The sequence below is a fragment of the Crinia signifera genome, unplaced genomic scaffold (genome assembly GCF_055691185.1).
Source record: "Crinia signifera unplaced genomic scaffold, ASM5569118v1 HAP2_SCAFFOLD_405, whole genome shotgun sequence".
Classification (NCBI taxonomy): domain Eukaryota; kingdom Metazoa; phylum Chordata; class Amphibia; order Anura; family Myobatrachidae; genus Crinia; species Crinia signifera.
The window spans coordinates 37,322-59,727 of record NW_028142298.1 but is presented as its reverse complement, the minus strand read 5'-3'; the positions used below and the strand labels follow the sequence as shown (position 1 = coordinate 59,727).

Below are 22,406 nucleotides of genomic sequence, written 5' to 3'. Positions count from 1 at the left end.
GAAACGAGCAGGGCGGCGGGCAGAGCGCCGGGGCCTCGCAGCTGCGGCGGAAGCCATGCCAGCGTTTAGAAATAAGGTACCTGACTCTAGACCTGACACGCTGGGAGCTCAGGGACCCACGACCTATCCCTAGAAATTCTGCAGGAAGAAGAGGAAGCCTCCTCCCCTTCCTGCCCCTATGATCCTTCTTCCTCTGACCAAACCTCCCTTTCCCATAGGGTCCCCGAGTCACCTGCTCTCTGACACGCAGCTGAGGGATGTTTAACCCTCTACATGCCTATGCAGGCACTTCGTTATTCATATGTCTGTCCGCCGAGGAGCAGATAAGTAGAGAAGCAGGAGACATGAGACTTTCAGTGTCACAGCATATATTCAGGGTGTCTTCAGACTTGTCGTCCAATGCATCTTCAATGTAGGGGCTGGGAACAGTGTCCCACTGTATAACAGACAGTCTGGCTATAAGCCTATCAGCAGAAGATGCAATAGCCTGCAGGGCACAGTTCAGTAACGCTTCCATCTTGAGGTTAGCAAAGAAGCAACCAGTATTATGGAGACAGTGTCCAATTGTACTTAGCGCTGAGGAGATAGGGTAGTCGAATCAAAGAATCAAATGATCTGCTGGAGATCCAAGATGACGGGGCCAGGAGGATGTACAGAGGCGGCCACAGCCCAGGGAGTATGCGGGCAGGACAAGGCTGGCACCCCCTGCGCGGACAGCGGCAGCGTGTCCCTGACGGGAACGCTTCCCGCATACACCGCTCACCTCTACAGGGAGTAGCCACCGGCCTCCGCAGCACCCGGGGAGTAGACGGATGCAACCCACAGGAGTCTCAAGCCGCCGAGCAGAGTGGCTAAAATGGCGCCGGGTCTCAGTCTCTCCAGTGACAGGAGGAAATAGGCCAGGAGTCCTCGCGCCGCCAAATCAAGCCGGCCAGCTGGGTCCAGGGGTATCAGGAGGGCACCAGAGGTCGAAGCAGGCAGGGTAGGCAAGCCCAAATCTCCGCAGATAGGATATAGAAACAGGATTTTTACGGAGCTCGGCTTCCCCACGTCCACCCGCTAGCTCAGTCAGGCCACGCCTGGCAGCAAGGTTTTAGTAGCATCCTGAAGGGGAGGGAAGAGGAGGAAAACATCCATATTTAAAAAAAAAAAATGCTGGTCTACAACAGTATGTAAAAATAGCGGCATAGTGAGTTTAGGAGAATCCTGTTCAAAAACTTGCAAAGAGATGGTGCCAGTGTGCACGCTCAGAGAGCAGATAAAGGGCGGGAAGGGGATTAAAAATAGGTCCTGGCATTTAAAGTACACAGGCCCACCTTGGTGTCAATAGTGTCAACACATTTGTGCGCGAGCGCTCAGGAAAAGAGGGTGTGGACACTCAAAATTGGCCTTGTGTAGTGTTCCACACCATATACCACTTCTACACATTCTGCAACAAAATAATAGACCCCATTATACTTGCCCCTTACACATTATGCCAAACGTATTGAGCCAAAATTCACATAATGCCACGCGGATTGAGCCAAAATTCACATAATGCCACGCGGATTATTCTTTATTCCCAGCGGTGGCAGGCGGCATTTCAAGGAAAAAAAACCTAACCCCATTGCACCTACCCCACACTGTCCCCCATCGCAGCAGCCCCACACTGTCCCCATCGCACCAGCCCCACACTGTAGTCTCCCATCACACCAGCCCCACACTGTCCCCATCACACCAGCCCCACACTGTAGTCTCCCCATTGCACCTGCTCCACACTGTAGTCTCCCCATTGCTCCAGCCCGCACTGTAGTCTCCCCATTGCAACAGCCCCACACTGTCACCATCGCACCAGCCCCACACTGTCTTTCATCACAACAGCCCCTTAAATTGTAAGTCATCAAAATGTCACCCTTATACTGTATGTAGAAATGGAGGAGGGCGGCTGGTGCAGCAGTAAACGGGAGGCCGAGGCAGCAGCGTGGGAGGGTGGAGGAAGGAGAGGCAGTCAGGACATGGTGGCAGCGGGGGTAGCCGGCGACATCATGCAGCAGTCTGACTGTACTCACCACCAGACGGTCCACACCAGGGCAGCGCTGCAGGGCTGACCAGTCTCCTCCTGTGGTCCAGGCGGCGCAGCTCCCGGAAGTACGCGTCCACTGTCCTGTGATCTGGAAGACGGGGCAGCTGGGAGGCGGCACACGCGGATTGGCTCCTCTGTCAATCACAGGTCATGTGTACATGTGTCCAATCCTCACAGACAAGGGCGGGCATACAGCCTATCTAGCAGGCAGCCCAGCCCTAGAAACAGAATGTATTCCTAAATCACTCACCAAGGTAACCCATTGTACTAACCTAGTGCACGCACTACTCGATTTGTCATACACTGTTCCCAAATCATAGTTTGATAAGCCGCGTGGTCGCATTGTCCCATTTGGGATGCTGCACCTTAGAAGGGACTAGGGTTGCACTGGCCTCTAGGGGTACAGAGGGAACCCCGCAGTTGACCCACCTCATCCTCTAGGGACCCTTATTCATACTGTGCAGCTGAATTATACATATGTTACATTATATGGCACAACACCGTGACGTTCAGTGTGCACGCAGGTGTGATACATACATCGGAGCGGCCCATCGCTTTATAAGGATTGTTGCGTTGTGTACCCAGCTTTAGAGAATAACTATAGAATTGTGCTAGATAATTAGTAGTCAATAAATAATATAAAGACCCCAGCAATTGTAACGCAGGTAATGAACTATACCTGTGTGCGCTTAGTAAGGTGCGCTAGTTAATCCACTAAGCTTCCAGATGCATCGGGCAGGTAAGCGATGTCAGGAGGCTGATTCTAATCGTGTAGTTGGGGTAGAGATTGTAGTATGTATTCCCACACACACGTGCGCAAACATACGTTGCTAAGGTTGGCGATCGATGGGCTGCATTATTATTATCATCCTTTATTTATATGCTGCACCAAGGGATCCAAAGCTACCAATACAAAGTACATTACAAATAGGCAAAACATCGATGGTTTGTGATGCTAGAGAGCTGCTGTTGGTAGATGCGGCCCATTGGGGGCAGTGCTAAGCTAAGGACTCTGCAAAAGATGGCAGAGAACCATCAGCCATCGATGGTTAACAACCAAATACATATTACTTTTTACGATTAGAGGAATGGAAGGAGAAACAAGGGGAAGACACTAGTTAGTCAAAAATGGTGGGGGAAGTAGGTGTTCTTCCCTACAGAAGGGACAACCATCAATTGGTGCAAACCATCGATGGCTCACTGTTTATAATTCCATACCATCAAGGTTTTTCACTGATCACACCATTGATAATTACCCCCGTGGGTGGCCATCCATTTGTCATATAGACAAGGATTATATATATACTAGGTGATTCATCGCGCCCTACGGGCGCTCATCACACCGTCGTAAGGGGCTGCGCCCCCTTAATTTGTGAACATTTGTATATGAGAAAGATGGTTAGAATTGTATGAAAGATGGCCTGCATTGCAACTTGAGTTATAGGTGAAATGTGTTAAATAGAGAGCATGTGATGTGGAAGGGGGTGTGTCTTGTTTTGTTTAATTAAAAAGCGGTTACAGAGTAAGATGTACATTGATAGTGTGGATGGTACAGTGACATTTGTGCATACCTACCAACTTTTCATGTGAAGAAATAGGGACACTCGCGCGGCCAAGCCGCGCGAGCGCCCGAAAAGGGGGCGTGGCGTATGCAAATGAGGGCGCGGCTTATGCTAATTAGCCGCGACCTCATTTTCATACGAGAATAGACGCTGTGCGCATGCGCACAGCGTCTATTCTACTACATTGGGGGGTCTCCCAACTGCCACCCCCCGCAGCGGGACAATGCCTGCCGCGGGTGGGACGTCGGGACAGGACCCGAAAATCGGGACTGTCCCGACGGAATCGTGACAGTTGGGAGGTATGTTTGTGGGTGTGTGTGTGTGTGGGGGGGGGGGGGGCTGTGTGTGCATGTTGTTTAGGTGTGTGTGTTCAATAGTATAGTAGGGTGTTTCTGAGTCAGCGGCTCCCCACTGGCGGAGGTCACGACACAGGAAAACAGGAGGCTGGGTAGTGATCGGGGGGTCCGTGAATTGCGGGAGGGGGGGGGGGGCACGGGGCGCGATAATTCACCTAGTTGGTTATATATTCGTGTAGAAGGATGGTAGGATGTTGCTGTCATTCAGAATGCATTTACATAAACAGTAATAGTAGCAGGTAAAGGTCTGACTTAAAACACCTACAGTGAAACAGAACAGGTGTTATATATTATACAAAGAATTGGTTGATGATGTGTAGGTGGACGTGCACATAGTTCATAGTTGTCACTGGAAAAAAATTGCTACAAGAAAAAATCAACACAGAAAGTTCAACACATGTGGCACTTCATCGGTTGTCCATGTCGACACATGAGAATGAATATGAAAACATTCAAAAAAAAGAAAAATAAATCTTCAAAAACTCATGTCAACCTTTTTCATTGTCGACCATAGCCGTGCCAGTGTTTTGCATGTGCCATTTAATCCTGGGGTTGCCGTGAATCGCGCGCGGGGGTGGGGGGGAGGGAGGAGGGGTGTCCGCGAATCACGGGAGGAGGGGTCGTGGGTGGATGCCGAGAATTGCGGGAGGGGGGGACGCGGGGGGGGGGGTGTGTGGGTGCCGCGAATCGTGGCACCATGAACCGTGGGAGGGGGGGCCCGGGGGGTTGTCGCGAATCGTGGGAGGGGGGATCGTGGGAGTCACCGGGTGTGCTGCGAATCGCCACTAGAAAAAATCAGCACAGAAAGGTCAACACATGTAAATGTTGACATAAGTGTGGCACTTCATTGGTGTCCATGTCGACACATGAGAATGAATATGAAAACATTGAAAAAGTGAAAAATAAATCTTGTCAACCTTTTTCATTGTCGACCATAGCCATGTCAGTGTTTTGCATGTGCCATTTAATCGTGGGGATGCCGTGAATGGGGGGGGGGGGGGGGGGGAGGTGCATACCCAACATGACCCTCTCCAGGAGGGACACATTGCTCTGTTTCTGGACTTTCTTCTTAATTTATGGATTACCATCACCTGTGCTTAAACACCTTTCTTGTCAAGTACCCTGTTTAAAATGACAGGTGATGACAATCATAAATTAAGATGGAAGTCCACAAACAGAGCATTCTGTCCCTCCTGGAGAGGGTCATGTTGGGAGGTATAGAGGTGTGGGGCGCTCACCTGGTGTGTCTGGTGAGTAGTTGTGTCTTTGCTGTGTAACATGGAGAGGCAGAGGGTGTCTGGCACTGTCTGTGGGCTCACTGGGCTGGTTCTCTGTCATGTGAGTCAATCAAGTGAGTCAGAGGCTCCACCCAGCGTTATAGCTCCAGACACACTTTGAGTGACAGATGTAGCCAAATATATAAGAGATATATAACCACACACAGGGATCAGCAGCCTCATAACTCCTCCTACTCCTTCCCTTAGCTCCCCCACCTCCTCCTCATCTACTCTCCATCCTCCGCTCCCTCCTCCTCTCCTCTCCTCCCCCCTCTCCTCCCCCACAACCTCTCTTCAGCTTCCCTTCCTCCGCTCCTCCTCTCCTCTGCTCCTCCTTTCCTCTGCTTCCCCTCCTTTCTTCTGCTTCCAATCCTCTTCACCCCTCCCCTGCTTTCCCTTCTCCTTGTCTCCGCTCCTCTTCTCCTCAGCTACCACATCTCTTTCCCTCCTCCACTACCCCTCCTCCTCCTCTCCTTTGCTTCCCTCCTGCTCACCTCATCTCCTCCGCACCCCCTCCCCTTCTCTCACTTCTCCGCTTCCCCTCTCTTCCTCTCCCCTCCCCTCTTCTCCTGCACTTCCCCTCCTCCTCACCCCTCTCCTCTTCTCCTGCTCTCCCTTCTCCTCTCCTCCTCTACTCTCCCTCCTCTTACTCCTCCTCTTCTCTGCTCCCCTTCTCTCTCTCCTCCCCACCACTTTTCGTCGGAGGAGGAGGAGCATTTCAATCGCTGCTGATCATGTACCATGCAGCACCAATGACAAGAGGTACACAGTGCCTTCTGTGCTACTTCTCTACATGTCCGCTTCTCTCCTCCTCCACTCCTTTGCTCCTTCTCTGATCCCCCTCCTCCACTCCTTTGCTCCTTCTTCTCTGATCCCTCTCCTCCTTCCCCTTCTCCTCTCCCCAGCTCTCCTTTGCCCTCTTTTGCTCTCCTCACCAATTTCCCCACACTTTTCTCTCTCTGACTGCCAGTGAACCTGTGCTGGGGTACAGGAAGAGAAGACCCAGCGCCGGGGAGATGGAGCAGGAAGAGATGACTAGCACAGAAGAAGAGAAAGTGCAGCAGACCCAGTCTGCCCAGGAGCAGGGGCAGCAAAATCATCGCTACCATCGCTGCTGATTGTCACAGGAGGTACCCAGCACCAGCTTGCACTGCGCCCCTTCTCTGCACCTCCTCCATGCCTCCTCTCCTCCTCCTCTCCCCCTCTTCTTATCTGCTCCTGCTCTCTGTTCTCCCCTCCTCCTCAGCTCCCCAACCACCTCCTCCGCTCCCCCTCCTCCTTTCCTGTTTCCCCCTCCTTTCTTTTGCTTCCAATACTCCTCACCCCCTCCCCTACTTTCCTTTCTTCTTTCCTCTCACTCCTCAGCTCCCCTTCCTCTTCTGCTTCCCCTCCTCCTCCTCTCGCTTCCCTCCTGCTCACCTCCTATACTCCGCACCCCCTCCCCTTCTCTGCTCCTCCACTCCCCCCTCCTCTCCTTCACTTCCCCTCCTCCACACCCCCTCTCCTTTTCTCTCTCTCTCTCCACCCTCTCTCTCTCTCTCCACCCTCTCTCTCTCTCCACCCTCTCTCTCTCCACCCTCTCTCTCTCTCCACCCTCCACCCTCTCTCTCTCTCCCTCTCTCTCTCCACCCTCTCTCTCTCTTTCCACCCTCTCTCTCTCTCTCCACTCTCTCTCTCTCTCGCCTCACCCTCTCTCTCTCTCTCTCTCGCCTCACCCTCTCTCTCTCGCCTCACCCCCCCTCTCTCTCTCTCTCGCCTCACCCTCTCTCTCTCGCCTCACCCTCTCTCTCTCGCTTCACCCTCTCTCTCTCTCGCCTCACCCTCTCTCTCTCGCCTCACTCTCTCTCTCTCGCCTCACTCTCTCTCTCTCGCCTCACCCTCTCTCTCTCTCTCGCCTCACCCTCTCTCTCTCGCCTCACCCTCTCTCTCGCCTCACCCTCTCTCTCTCGCCTCACCCTCTCTCCACCCACTCTCTCTCTCTCCACCCTCTCTCTCTCTCCACCCTCTCTCGCCTCACCCTCTCTCTCTCTCTCGCCTCACCCTCTCTCGCCTCACCCTCTCTCTCTCTCGCCTCACCCTCTCTCTCTCTCTCCACCCTCTCTCTCTCCCTCTCTCTCTCCACCCTCTCTCTCTCTCCACCCTCTCTCTCTCTCTCTCCACCCTCTCTCTCTCTCTCTCCACCCTATCTCACTTCACCCTCTCTCTCTCTCACCTCACCCTCTCTCTCTCTCGCCTCACCCTCTCTCTCTCGCCTCTCTCCCTCTCGCCTCACCCTCTCTCTCGCCTCACCCTCTCGCCTCACCCTCTCTCTCTCTCGCCTCACCCTCTCTCTCTCTCGCCTCACCCTATCTCTCGCCTCACCCTCTCTCTCTCCTCACCCTCTCTCTCTCTCTCGCCTCACCCTCTCTCTCTCTCGCCTCACCCTCTCTCTCGCCTCACCCTCACTCTCTCTCACCCTCACTCTCTCTCTCGCCTCACCCTCTCTCGCCTCACCCTCTCTCCACCCTCTCTCTCTCGCCTCACCCTCTCTCCACCCTCTCTCTCTCTCTCTCTACCCTCTCTCTCTCCACCCTCTCTCTCCCATTCCCAGCAGTCACCTCTCTGGTCACATCCCCCTGTGTTGCTGTATAATGCCCCAATCCCAGCAGTCACCTCTCCGGTCTCATCCTCTGGTGATACTGTATAATGTCTAATTCCCAGCAGACACCTCTCTGGTTACATTCTTCTGATGTTACTGTATACTGTCCCATACCCAGCAGTCACCTCTCCGGTCACATCCCCCGGTGTTACTGTATAATGTCCCATTTCCATCCCCCCGTGTTACTGTATAATGTCCCAATCCCAGCAGTCTTCTCTCCGGTCACATCCCCAGGTGTTACTGTATAATGTCCCATTCCCAGCTGTATCCTCTCAGGTCACATCCCCCGATGTTACTGTATCATGTCCCATTTACAGCAGTCACCTCCCCCGGTGTTACTGTATAATTCCACATTCCCAGCAGTCACATCTCTGGTCACATCCCCCGATGTTACTGTATAATGCCTCATTCCCAGCGGGCACCTCTCCGGTGTTACTGTATAATTCCCCATTCCAGCAGTCACCTCTCTGGTCACATCCCTCGGTGCTAATGTATAATGTCCCATTCCCAGCAGTCACCTCTCCGGTCTCATCCTCTGGTGTTACTGTATAATGACCCATTCCCAGCAGTCACCTCTCCGGTCACATCCCCTATTGTTACTGTATAATGCCCCATTCCCAGCAGTCACCTCTCCGGTCACATCCCCCGGTGTTACTGTATAATGTTCCATTCCCAGCAGTCATCTCTCTGGTCACAACCCCCGATGTTACTGTATAATGTCCCATTCCCAGCAGTCACCTCCCCCGGTGTTACTGTATAATGACCTATTCCCAGCAGTCACCTCTCCGGTCAGCAGCTGGATGATTTTGTTGGTGAGTTTCAGGATCTTATGGTCATTGTCTCTCTCATTTATCAATGAGTGAGGTTAAGGCACAGTCTTGGAATCCTGGGTCCTGATCCCTCTTCTGAACACATAGGGACGGCTGCTGCTGGGTGTCTCACATTCACCGTCCTTCTTCGGTGGCACATAATCCTAAGTGAGGAGAAAAATGTTAAATCAACTGCACTGATGGTATAGCAGCTCTCATAAATGCAAAGGTTCTGAGGGGTAAAAAAGAGCGATGGGATAAGTTTATACGAGTGACACCTGTAAAGTAAAAATGTATTAGTAAAATAATGTTTACACTCCTTTTGGAGGATGTGAGGTGAGAGAGGGAGATTGTCGTAATGTCCCTACTAACCCTAACCTTACAGAGGCAGCGGTATTCCTCAGCTCAGTTGCTGTCCGCTTCTGGGTGGAATCTTCTGTTGCGGCTTTGGTCCCGGGGCGCGGCTTGCTGACGTCAGCGACTGGCGTGTCGGTACTTCGGGCAGCAGCAAAGTCTCCAACCTGTTTCATGCCTCGCTGGGCACTTTGTCAAGGTGGGGTGACTGATAGAAGTTGCTCCCTGTATGTAAGGAAATGAAGTAGAAATTCACATCCAATTTTAACATTTTGTGTATTTCCAAAATGTAAAGAAATAAAAAAAGTTTGGACATTTTCCGAGCAACAATCTGGTTGGAACAAATATTTTAACGACATTTTGGGTGTCACGAACGGTGAAACGGTGTCAAGGCATGCATTATATGTAATAGTAGAGTGCAAGACTAATAAAAACACTAATAAAGAGATTACATCTCCATATGTGCCAAAGTGGTTTGTGCAAAACGCTAGTGAACAGCTAATGAACCCAATACACCAATCATGTCCAAACTATGGCCCGCCAGCTTTTGTGAAACTGCAAGTCCCATCATGCCTTGCCACAGTTTTGCTATTAGGGAATACTAAAACTATGTCAAGGCATGCTGGGATGTGTAGTTTCAAAACAGCTGAAGGGCCACATTTTGGACATGCCTGCAACATACGCTCAGTGACAAACAAGCTTTAAAATCAAAGTCAATTGTTTGGTGACCCGACTCCCAGGCTGCACCTCACCTGGATTTCTCCTCGCACCCTTCACGCACAGTAGGGCAATAAGCTGCATCTAGTTTATTTAGGGCGCAAAAATGCAGCCGACAAGACCAGGGCAAGTGCTGCGAACAATTCATTAGCTCCCACTACATTAGGCAAGAGCTACGGGTGCACAAAACAATTGAATCACCATTATATGTTGTTTAGCACCTTACATAAATTATATATATATTTTTTATTATTATTATTTTAATATGCAGTACAGTAAGACCAGCAACCCTTACCACCAGCATAGCTCTGCCCCAACACTCATGAAGCACCGCCTACATGTTTTGATTGGCCCACAATCCAATCAGTCAAAGAAAATGGATCACCATCAATAGGTAAAAACATTGATGGTCATCCATTGCATAGTATGCCACAATCAATGGGCAGTTGCACTATTGTCATCAATTGCAAAGACGTCCATCCCTAAAGCTGTGCACACACAGTGCAAGTGAGCCTCTGCGCTAAGTTTGCAGTTAAGCACAGATGGCTCAGCATTGTGTGCTGAACAATCTGTCACGGCCAGTGTTCTCTGGTGTGAGAACACTGGCGATGACTAGATTTATAACTGGATGCTGTCAGATCCCCTGCGTCCAGCACGGAGGCTGGCGCAGGGGGATCTCAGCGACGCGCTCCGGCTGTTGCCGGGCAGCGGGGACGCCGCCGCGTCACTCCGCAGCGTGCAGTCAGACGTGGACGCGACGGCAGCGCGCAACCCACGTCTGACGGCCGGGAGACTAGCTCCCGCCCGCTCCCACAACGCCCGCCTCGGTTGCCTAGGCGATTGGGGACGCCAGGCAGCCGGGCGGGAGATTCACATCCAGCCCACTATATAAGGCTTCCGGCCAGGACGCTCAGGGCCGGTTATAGCTCAGACCTTGTGCCCTGAGTGTTCCTGGTCCCTGGATACCCTGACTCTGCCTTGGCCACAGCAGTCCAGCCTCTGTGTCCTGTCCGGCATCTTAGCAGTCTGTGTTCCTGCTCTTTCCAGCTGCAGCCCTGTATCAGCTAAGTGCCTGCATTATTCATTGTGTTATTACATTCATTGCATTTACTGAGTCATCTACTGTGTATTGTTACACGTATTACATATTGGGTCATCTACTGTGTATTGTTACACGTATTACATATTGGGTCATCTATTGTGTATTGTTACACGTATTACATATTGAGTCATCAGTTGTGTATTGCTAACCGTATTGCGTTTTTGGGTCATCTGCCGTGTATTGTTACACATACAATCTGAGTGAGTTATCTGTTGCATCTTGTGGGTCTTCTCGTGTGTACTCTGGCTCGTTATACCCTGTTCACACATTCTGGTCCTTACGAGATCCTCGCCAGAGGAAGGGTTTAGTTAGTCTGTCCCCTTGTCAAACACTGACCTTGGCGTGTGTGTTGTCCATCATAAGACCAGGTGGCATCGAGGTAGGAGCCTGACTAACGGGCTCCTACGAACGCGGCTATTAGTGGTGAAGCTTAGTTCTGCACTCGCACGTCAACGTCACCTGGTTGCAACGGAGTTAGGCTGGCGAGGTAGGTCTTCCCGATCTTATCTCCTACCAGTCAGTGTCACGTGGTGCCTCGTCAGGCAGCGTGACACAGGAGACCCTTACATTATAACCGGCCACCCCACTCACTCAGTTGTTATCCTCGGCCTGTCATGGATCCCTCTCAGCAGGTCACGGGTCATGCTCTAGTGGGTCAGATTCATTCCCTCACACAGAAGCTCCAGGAGCTCACACTCCGGGTTAACTCCCAGGAGGAACAAGTCCAGGAGGCCCTCACGCCATCCAGGCGCCCTGAACCTAAGCTTAATCTCCCGGATCGATTCTCTGGAGATCGTTCCCATTTTTATAACTTCAGGGAGTCATGTAAGCTATATTTCAAACTACGTCCCATATCCTCTGGTTCTGAGTCCCAGAGGGTGGGAATAATTATTTCCCTGTTACAGGGAGATCCTCAGACCTGGGCCTTCGGACTCCCAGCAGGAGATGAAGCTTTTTCCTCTGTAAATTCTTTTTTTTCCGCTATGGGGTTGATTTATGATGACCCCGATAGATCTGCTTCGGCAGAGGCTAACCTCCGGGCCCTCAGGCAGGGACAGGGTACTGCAGAGAGTTATTGTACGCAGTTCAGGAGGTGGGCCAATGACTCAGGTTGGAATGACCCCGCACTGCGTAGTCAATTTAGAATTGGTCTGTCGGACACGCTCAAGGATGCTTTGGTTCATTATCCCTCTCCTACGTCCTTAGATGATATTATACAGTTAGCCATTAAGGTTGACAGGCGTTTTCGGGAACGTCAGAGAGAGAGGGAGTCTGGAGTCTTTCCCTCGTCATCTCAGGGCGAGTCTCCAGATCCTTCAGGGGAAGAACCCATGCAGGTCGGGGCCACTCGGCTTTCAGCCGCCGAGAAGAACCGGAGAAGACTCAAGGGCTTGTGTCTTTATTGTGGAGGTACTGGTCATCGTGCCTTAGGTTGTCCCCTTAAGGCGGGAAAAGACAGGGCCTAAGTGGATTCGGGGGAGTTCACTTAGGCCTCACTCACTTTTCCCCTACTGATTCTGTGAATATTACAGCCACCGTCACCTTTGGGAAGCAGTCTTTGGAGATTCCTGCCTTTTTGGATTGTGGTGCGGCAGGTAACTTTATTGACATTTCTTTGGTCGAATCACTCGGCTTCAAACCAGTTCCCCTTGAAGGGGCCCTGTCCGTCTGTGGTTTAGATGGCCTACCACTATCTAATGGCAGCATCTCCTTCCGGACTCCTTCTCTCCGGTTGACCATAGGAACCTTGCATTCAGAGGAAATAACTTTTCTAATTTTTCATTGCCCTTTCGCCCCTTTGGTCTTAGGTCTTCCGTGGCTAAAAAAGCATTGCCCTACCATCAATTGGGTTTCAGGCGAGATTACTCAATGGGGGTCGTCTTGTTTTAATAATTGTTTATCTTTACCCGTAAGGGCAGTCTCTTCGGTTCCTTCTTCTTTACCCATTCCTTATCATGATTACGCTGATGTCTTCTCCAAGAAAGAAGCAGACACACTGCCGCCTCACCGGTCATATGATTGTGCCATCGACCTCGTTTCCAATGCCCGGTTACCCAAAGGACGTCTTTATGCCTTGTCTACTCCTGAATCTCGTGCCATGGATCAGTATATTAGGGAGAGCCTAGAGAAAGGCTTCATTCGCCCTTCCAAATCTCCTGTGGGGGCGGGTTTTTTCTTTGTCCAGAAAAAAGATGGCTCTTTGCGCCCCTGTATCGATTACCGTGCCTTAAACCAGATTACCATCAAGAATTCCTATCCGTTGCCCCTCATCACCGTCTTGTTTGACCAGATTCGAGAAGCCGTGATCTTTTCCAAGATCGATTTAAGAGGGGCATATAACCTCATAAGAATCAAACACGGGGATGAGTGGAAGACCGCTTTTAACACTCATTCCGGCCACTACGAGTATCTTGTAATGCCCTTTGGTCTCGCTAACGCTCCTGCGGTCTTCCAGGATTTCATCAACGATGTACTCCGGCCTTTCTTAGGACTCTTTGCGGTTGTCTACCTGGATGATATTTTAATTTATTCCAAGAGCCTGTCTGAACATAGACAACACGTTTGCATGGTCCTTCAAAAACTCCGTGAAAACCAACTTTATGCCAAACTGGAGAAATGTGAATTTGAGGTTTCCCAAATATCCTTTCTGGGCTATATCATTACCCCACAAGGGTTTTCTATGGACCCCAATAAAGTTCAAGCCATTCTGTCATGGGCTCGGCCTACCAACCTCAAGGCCGTTCAGAGGTTCCTTGGCTTTTCAAACTATTATCGCAAATTCATTCGTTCATTCTCCGATATTGTCGCGCCAATTGTGGAGCTAACTCGCAAAGGAGCAGATCCACAAAATTGGTCTCCCCAGGCTATCAGATCCTTTGAACAATTAAAGAAGGCTTTTTGCTCTGCTCCAATTCTTCATCATCCAGACCCCCAAATTCCTTTCATTGTGGAGGTTGATGCCTCCGATGTCGGAGCTGGAGCAGTACTCTCTCAGACCCACAGCCCGGATAATAAATTACATCCCTGCGCCTATTTCTCACGCAAATTTTCTTCTGCGGAGAGAAACTACGACGTCGGTAACAGAGAGCTTCTTGCTATTAAGTGGGCCTTCGAAGAATGGCGCCAGTGGTTGGAAGGAGCAAAGCATCGGATCACCGTCATTACTGATCACAAAAACCTGGCATACATTCAGTCAGCCAAACGTCTCAATCCACGTCAGGCTAGATGGGCTCTATTTTTTACCAGATTTCAATTTGTAATTACATTCAGACCCGGACCTAAAAATACCAAGGCCGACGCACTTTCCCGAAGTTTTCTGTCCTGTCAAGACTCCGAGGTGGTGAACGAGCCCATTATTTCGCCTGATGTTATCTTGGCTGGGGTAACTCAAGACTTAGCCACTCGCATAATTGCTTCTCAGTCCTCGGCACCTCAGTTGACACCTCAAGATCGCCTCTTTGTCCCCAAAGTCTTGCAAAACCAAGTTCTCCATGATTTTCATTCTAGTAAACTTGCCGGACATCCAGGTGTTATCAAGACTTTCGAAAGCCTAGCCAGAGTGGTTTGGTGGCCCGCCATGAAACAGGATGTCACCCGTTTTGTGTCAGCTTGTCCTGTTTGTGCCCGACAGAAAACACCCAGAATTTCTCCTATGGGTCAACTTCTACCACTATCCATCCCGAAAAGACCCTGGTCCCATATTTCTATGGATTTTATTGTCGACCTCCCCGTATCCTCCCACTGTTCCACCATTTGGGTTACGGTCGATCGATTCAGCAAGATGGCTCATTTCGTACCCTTGCGCAAGCTCCCCTCAGCGCAAGAGTTGGCTAGGCTCTTCATTACTCACATTTTCAGATTACATGGACTTCCCACGGACATCGTTTCTGACAGGGGTCCTCAGTTTATTGCCAGGTTTTGGAAATCTTTCTGCTCCAATTTGGGTATTCAGCTCAGTTTCTCGTCTGGTTTCCATCCTCAGTCAAACGGACAGACAGAAAGAGTCAACCAGTCCTTGGAACAATATTTACGTTGCTTTATTTCCAAATGTCAAACCAATTGGGCAGATTTGGTTCCGTTAGCGGAATTTTCTTATAATAACGCCTACCATGTATCTACTAAAGTGTCCCCCTTCTTCTGCAATTTTGGATTGCATCCCAAATATGCTTCCTTGGACTCTCCGCTACCATCCAATCAATCCCACTCCTCGGCAGTTGCCACTCTTAGAAAATCCTGGAGGAAGGTGCGTCTTGCCTTGAATCAATCTGCACTCCGGTTCAAAATGTTTTATGATAAACACAAGAGGCCTTGCTCATTTAAGGTTGGGCAGAGAGTCTTTCTTTCTACTCGTTACATTAAGTTACGCCAGAAATGTCATAAACTGGGGCCTAAATTCATTGGACCTTTCCGCATCATCAAACAAATTAATCCAGTGGCCTTCCAGTTACTCTTACCCAAGTCCTTGAAGATCAATAGTGTTTTCCACTGTTCTCTTTTCAAACCGGTCTCCCCTTTCTTTCGTCAAAAAAGAACCAGAAAACCTGTAATCATCAAGGGTCATAAGGAATTCGTGGTAGAACGGATTCTTGACTCTAAACTTGTCCGCGGCCAGCTCAAATTTCTGATCCATTGGCGGGGTTACGGGGATGAAGAAAGATCATGGGTTCCTGACAAATTTTTGCACGCGCCCAGATTGAGGACAGAGTTCTTTAAGAAGTTTCCATGGAAACCCGGGAGTAAGGGTTCGGTGACCCCTCCTCAAGGGGGGGGTACTGTCAGATCCCCTGCGTCCAGCACGGAGGCTGGCGCAGGGGGATCTCAGCGACGCGCTCCGGCTGTTGCCGGGCAGCGGGGACGCCGCCGCGTCACTCCGCAGCGTGCAGTCAGACGTGGACGCGACGGCAGCGCGCAACCCACGTCTGACGGCCGGGAGACTAGCTCCCGCCCGCTCCCACAACGCCCGCCTCGGTTGCCTAGGCGATTGGGGACGCCAGGCAGCCGGGCGGGAGATTCACATCCAGCCCACTATATAAGGCTTCCGGCCAGGACGCTCAGGGCCGGTTATAGCTCAGACCTTGTGCCCTGAGTGTTCCTGGTCCCTGGATACCCTGACTCTGCCTTGGCCACAGCAGTCCAGCCTCTGTGTCCTGTCCGGCATCTTAGCAGTCTGTGTTCCTGCTCTTTCCAGCTGCAGCCCTGTATCAGCTAAGTGCCTGCATTATTCATTGTGTTATTACATTCATTGCATTTACTGAGTCATCTACTGTGTATTGTTACACGTATTACATATTGGGTCATCTACTGTGTATTGTTACACGTATTACATATTGGGTCATCTATTGTGTATTGTTACACGTATTACATATTGAGTCATCAGTTGTGTATTGCTAACCGTATTGCGTTTTTGGGTCATCTGCCGTGTATTGTTACACATACAATCTGAGTGAGTTATCTGTTGCATCTTGTGGGTCTTCTCGTGTGTACTCTGGCTCGTTATACCCTGTTCACACATTCTGGTCCTTACGAGATCCTCGCCAGAGGAAGGGTTTAGTTAGTCTGTCCCCTTGTCAAACACTGACCTTGGCGTGTGTGTTGTCCATCATAAGACCAGGTGGCATCGAGGTAGGAGCCTGACTAACGGGCTCCTACGAACGCGGCTATTAGTGGTGAAGCTTAGTTCTGCACTCGCACGTCAACGTCACCTGGTTGCAACGGAGTTAGGCTGGCGAGGTAGGTCTTCCCGATCTTATCTCCTACCAGTCAGTGTCACGTGGTGCCTCGTCAGGCAGCGTGACACAGGAGACCCTTACAGATGCAGTGTAAATCTAGTCAGGCAACAGCGACGCGCGGGACCGCGCAATCGTCATCACCAGAGGGTATACACGTGGAGTGATCCTTTTTTCATTTCTAAGCGATCTAGTCAGATCACTTAGAAATAAATGAGTTTTGGGGAAAGGGGAACGTGGGGCAATCAGTCGCACAGGTTTTATCAAAGCAGTATTGTTCTCATTTACCCTCAGTGTATTTGTACATCGGTTGGTTAACCGTGAGTAGGGAGGGTGTGCTACCACTGGACACAGGTTTGACAATTTTTGGAAAGAAGAGAAAGTATGTCTCTGTGTGGTGCACAGGTTATTAAGAAAGTAAAATTTAACTTTTATTTGGATATGTTTAAAAGAATGTAGCGAAATATAGACAGACAGTGACACATAAAGACACACACAGTGTAGGTTTAAAAAGGATAGAAATCCTTACTCAGTGTGATCCAACTCAATATCCTCCTAGATGTTGGTTAGATTCTATGTATTAGTAATAATGGTTTATTGTACAGTTTTCCACAGTGGAATTTTGTGCGTTTAAGTCGCCTATTACTGATCTGCTGGTAACAAAATTATCTGGGTTTATGTTCCCCTGTGATGTTACTGATCAGATTACTTCACATCACAAATAGGGTAGGCAATATGGTGCCCCGCGGGTCACCCCTCAAGCGGTGCGTGTCTGGTGAGATCTGCCACCTCTGCACCAGCACTGCGCGCCGCAAATGAGAGGGAGAGCCGCGTCAATGAGGACGTGTACCCTGCAGAGGAGCTCCGGCGTTTTAGAGTCAGCGCCGGAGATCTCCGTCTGTTAGGAGTCAGATCTGAGCGCTGCGGACGTCACGCAAGTAGCGCCTCTGACTGAGCGGTCCAGTGAGAACTGGCATACCGCTCCGACTAAACGATTTTAAGCTAATACAGATCAAAATACATGTAATAGGGATAGGGGAGAGGAGGAGAGCACACTGAGTGGACCTAGACACTCAGTGTGCTCTCCTCCTCTCCCCTACTTTCTCACTTAGAAATAAGCCTCATATCCCCCTGGGCGGGATGTATTAATGTACATCACTGCCCCTCGTCTGCCAGCCGCCGCGATGCTACCACATATGTACTAACATATGCGGCTAGCATCGGGTTGCGGTGACGGAGACCCCCGCGATACCTGTAATGTGGTGTGCGGGGGTCTCTGTCACATCCTGGCGGCTGTCAGTGTCCCCCTGCCTCTCCTCCTCCTCCCTACAGCCGGATGTCCTCCCGGCTGTGACACCTGCTGGGGGAGGAGGAGATCGATGGAGGACGGGAGGGGGGGGGAGGTCGCAAGGACGGTGGGCGGCGATAGAAGCCCATAGGCATCTATAGGGTATCGCCACCCAGAGGTGGCGATACCCTGCCAGGCGGAGACGGGGCGGACGGGTAATGGTACATAGGGAAATGCGGTAAAACCCCCGTTTTACCACATTTTCCCTTTAGTACATCCCGCCCCCTGTGTGTATGCCCCATTAGGATAGTAGATAATACAGTATACACTTTAGACTACAGTATAACTAATGTGACAATAATCCCTGTATAACATACCTCCCAACTTCTGTGTTGGGGAAATAGGGGGTGGGGCGTATGCAAATGAGGGCACAGCTTATGCTAATTAGCCGCGACCTCATTTTCATACGAGAATAGACGCGGTACTTGTGTAGTTTCACGGCCCCGGAATTGCAGAGGCTCGCATGCCGCTCTAGCTATGAAACTTGGCAGCCTGCCAGGTAGCGTAGCGCTGCGCGTGCCAAATGTAATGAAGTGTATCGTGTAAAAAACAGACAAACGGGGCTTAAAAACAAACAAACGGGGCTTATAAATCGCACACCCCGGCACATCGCACACCCCGGCACACCGCTGGTGTTCCCAATGTAGACGCTAACTTATTTAGCGTCTCAATTCACACTCCCGGCACTTCGGCTTAGACGTGCGCGGACAGCGTTACGTAGTCAGTCAGGGAGCTACGCAGTTTGCGTAGTCAGTCAGCAGTAGCCCTGTATGAGACACTGAGGTGAATGTGTTCCTGAATCAGCCTCACTATCCACGCTCACCCGAAGCGTGGAGAGCCCCGCGAGGGGCGGCGGTACGCGTCCTACGACCTTTTCATACCCCCACTATCCACTTCGGCATGGAGTTGAGAATAGAATAGTGTGGCGAGCGCAGCGAGCCACAGAGCCCGAAGCGTGGCGAGCGCAGTGAGCCGCGCGAGGGGACAGGCATACCTTCACAGCTATCTGCGTCCCCTCGCGGGCTTCACAGGTGTCAGCGTCCGCTCGCCACGCTTCGGGCTCACGCTGACACCTGTGAAGCCCGCGAGGGGACGCGGATAGCTGTGAAGGTATCAGCGTGCGCTCGCCACGCTTCGGGCTCGCTGCGCTCGCCACACTATTCTATTCTCAACTCCATGCTGACGTGGATAGTGGGGGTATGAAAAGGTCGTAGGACGCGTACCGCCACGCTTCGGGTGGCCGTGGATAGTGGGATTTACACGGTCCACAGCTGTGGCGTCCACTAGTGGCACTGAGGGTGGGTTTCAATAGTGTTCCCCTAGGGCCACCTAAATTTAAATGCTTTTGCGTCTAAATTTAGATGTACCCCTTCACCTAAGTAAATCCAGACGCATTTGCGTCTGGGTTTACAAGCCCCAACACCTTTGCGGCTTGCAAGGCGCCTGTATTCTAACGCTTTAGCGTCTGAATCCAGGCTTTCCGGCTTCTTAGCGGCTATCTATGTGACTCGAGATTCAAACGCAGTTGCGTCTGAATCTCGAGTACAGTTTAGAAGCGCCGGCATCGCTGTGCCGGGGTGTGCACTTTAACATACCCCCGTTGTCAGCGGTGCCCAGGCGCTGCCTATTTCACTGTGGAACTACAAGTGCCACAGTGACATTGACCTGTCAGCGCTGCTGCTGCTGCTGGCCGGCAGCTACGCTGTTTACATACAGCTAGTGCGGCACAAGCTCAGTCAGACAGAGCTAGAGGGGCACGCGCACGGTTAATCAGAGCCTCTGGCAGGCTGCCAAGTTTCATAGCTAGAGCGGCACGCGAGCCTCTGCACTTCCGGCGCCGTGAAACTACACAAGTACCATAGACGCTGTGCGCATGCGCACAGCATCTATTCTACTAGATTGGGGGTCTCCCAACTGCCACCCCCCGCAGCGGGACAATGCCTGCCGTGGGTGGGACAGCGGGACAGGACCCGAAAATCGGGACTGTCCCGCTGTAATCGTGACAGTTGGGAGGTATGGTATAACCATCCAGCAAGCAATCCCGTACATGTACTTGGTGTCACCTGAACGCAGCAGTGATCCCAGCCTATATACAGTATGCCCAGTTTTCCTACATCTGCACTAATGGCTACGTGCAGTTTGCTAGCCTGTACGGTTTGGCGCACCTGTATCTCACCACATTGGCATGCCGGGCACATATTTACCATTACACTCACATGTGTTTATTATCATAGAACATAGCAAAGCGCGCATATCTACTGCAGCAGAGAGAGAGAACATATGGTATACACACAGAGGCTTTCCATAGATTATAATCTGGTCTATATACACCTGTGTCACACTTTGGGAAAGCAGATAGATAATATACAGTGTATAATAATGCAGACAGCACTGGGGCTGAGATATTACAACCTGAGCCATAGAGTAGCGCTGCTGAGGATACACTGGTATGCCCATACACATAGATATCCCCAGTAGCACCATACAGCAGCCCTGTGGGAGTCACATACATGACCAACATACAGACTGAGCTCCAGTCCTCACCCACAGGTTGCTCAATGCTCAGGGGGTGTTCTGCACATGTGCACTTACCAGCCGCTTCTTCTACGCAGGGGCAGAGCGTCCATGGCGTCCCAGTCAGTGACTGCCTCCATCAGAGCAGCCGGGGCAGAGTGCTCATGTAGGGGGAGCAGCAGTGATGACGATGCAATATGTGCCAGGTGTAGTTCCAGCAGCTGCCAATAGGTGGCGATGGTGCGGCACAGCGTGAATGACGTCACTGCATTGTAGCTACGAGATACACGGACAGTCCGTGTATGAGTGGCTGGTACAGTGGCGTGTACCGTTAGTTCAGCGTTTGGGACAGCCACTCAGGCTGAGCCACCACGGGTTCGAATCCTCCTCCAGTGTCTGCTGTTTCAGGGGCGTGGGGTGTAGCGCCTTCGGATCCGGGAGCAACCTGAGTTTTTGACTCATCCACTGATACCACAATATTTTCTGCTCAAACTACATAATATTAATAATTAGCCACCATATATAACCAGGAGGAATAACTTTAAGTGGGGGCAGGACGGAGACTGTGTACAGACCAATTACCATTACGGCTGCTCTGATGGAGGCAGTCACTGACTGGGACGCCATGGACGCTCTGCCCCTGCGTAGAATATACAGTTTATTCATTGGCACAAAACAGCAAAATAGGTTAAAATTAAAAAAGTGCATTAAGAAAAAGTGAATAGAAATTGGAGCTGTGTGTCCGTGTCGCTGTACACTTATACAGTGCCCGTGTCAGCAGATTTCCACATACACAATTTTCTTTAATAACTCATGTCGACCTATTCCTGTGTTGACCTTTTTCATGCAGCCTTTTGGATTGTGTCGACCATTTTCAGCGTCAATTTAAACCAGGTCGATCTTTTTCATATGTAGACCTTTTCACTGCAGACCAATAGATCTAATTACTGTCGACTTAATGACCCTCACCCCTGGTCACAGCATCTATAAACTGTTATGTAGGACAGGAGACAAGTCCCGAAAACGAATAGCATTCCTCCCAACTGTCCTGATTACAGTGGTACGGTCCCGCTATTTGGAGCCTGCCCTGATGTCCCTTGAGGGGAGGTGATCATGGCTGCTCTGCTTTGTGGGGCAGCCGGTGATTGCTGGATAGGTGCAGCAAGGAGAGACGGGGCTGGGTACGCTGGCAAAGAAGATGGAAAACCCGGGGCCTCGATGCCCGGTCCCGCCCCCGTTGCACATAGCCCCGCCCCTTTCCAGGGCCAGCTGCATGCAGGTCCCACTGATCTATTGGTAAAAGTTGGAAGGCATGTTTGATGTTCTGTGTATACAATACATTCCTTTTTCTTTTTTAATAGTAGGATCGGCAGCAATTAGCTGTATGCTCTGGCCTTCGTCTGCGGATCTTCACCTCCAATGAAGTGTATGGCCTTTGTCAAACATACATAAAAAAAAAAAAAAAATGATACCCGATCTATTGTCTGCGGGCGCGGCCTGACGGGCAACCCGTACAGACAGACGTGATTCTAGTCTGGCTCTAAACACAGATATTTCTCCATTCCCTGGAGAGAAATTGGCCTCACACTCCTTGCTGAAACAGGTAAGGATCATATGGTCGACCTAAAGATTGTCGACAGTCATTAGGTCAACATACTGCAAGGTTAACATGGGTCAAGGTCAACAGGTCATTTGGTCCAAAAAAGCATTAGGTCGAAATGGTCTAGCTCAACATGGGGTTTTGTACTTTTTTTTTTTACCCGAATGCCGACACAGTCAACATGGACACAGGATTAAGTGCACCGCATCCCCTCGCATGTCTGGCTGTGCTTGGCACTCTATGTTATTCTCCTACCACACCCTAGTGCAGGCATTCCCAACCACGGTCCTCAAGGCACACCAACATTACAGGTTTTAATGATATCCAGGCTTGAGCACAGG

At 50.8% G+C, this 22,406-nt stretch overlaps 1 long non-coding RNA gene across 2 annotated transcripts; it reads right to left on the bottom strand.

The window, feature by feature from the left end:
* Positions 1 to 1,886: 1,886 nt before the first annotated feature.
* Positions 1,887 to 20,750, bottom strand: LOC146055236 (uncharacterized). Of its 2 annotated transcripts, none has more exons than XR_014468543.1 (3): positions 9,083 to 9,302; positions 8,677 to 8,868; positions 1,887 to 2,262 (listed from the first exon to the last, which is right to left on the bottom strand). It is a non-coding gene; the product is annotated as an uncharacterized LOC146055236 (long non-coding RNA). The 2 variants fall into 2 exon arrangements; XR_014468542.1 differs by lacking the exon at positions 1,887 to 2,262 and adding an exon at positions 20,544 to 20,750 and having other exon boundaries at positions 7,808 to 8,868; positions 9,083 to 9,283.
* Positions 20,751 to 22,406: the final 1,656 nt, after the last annotated feature.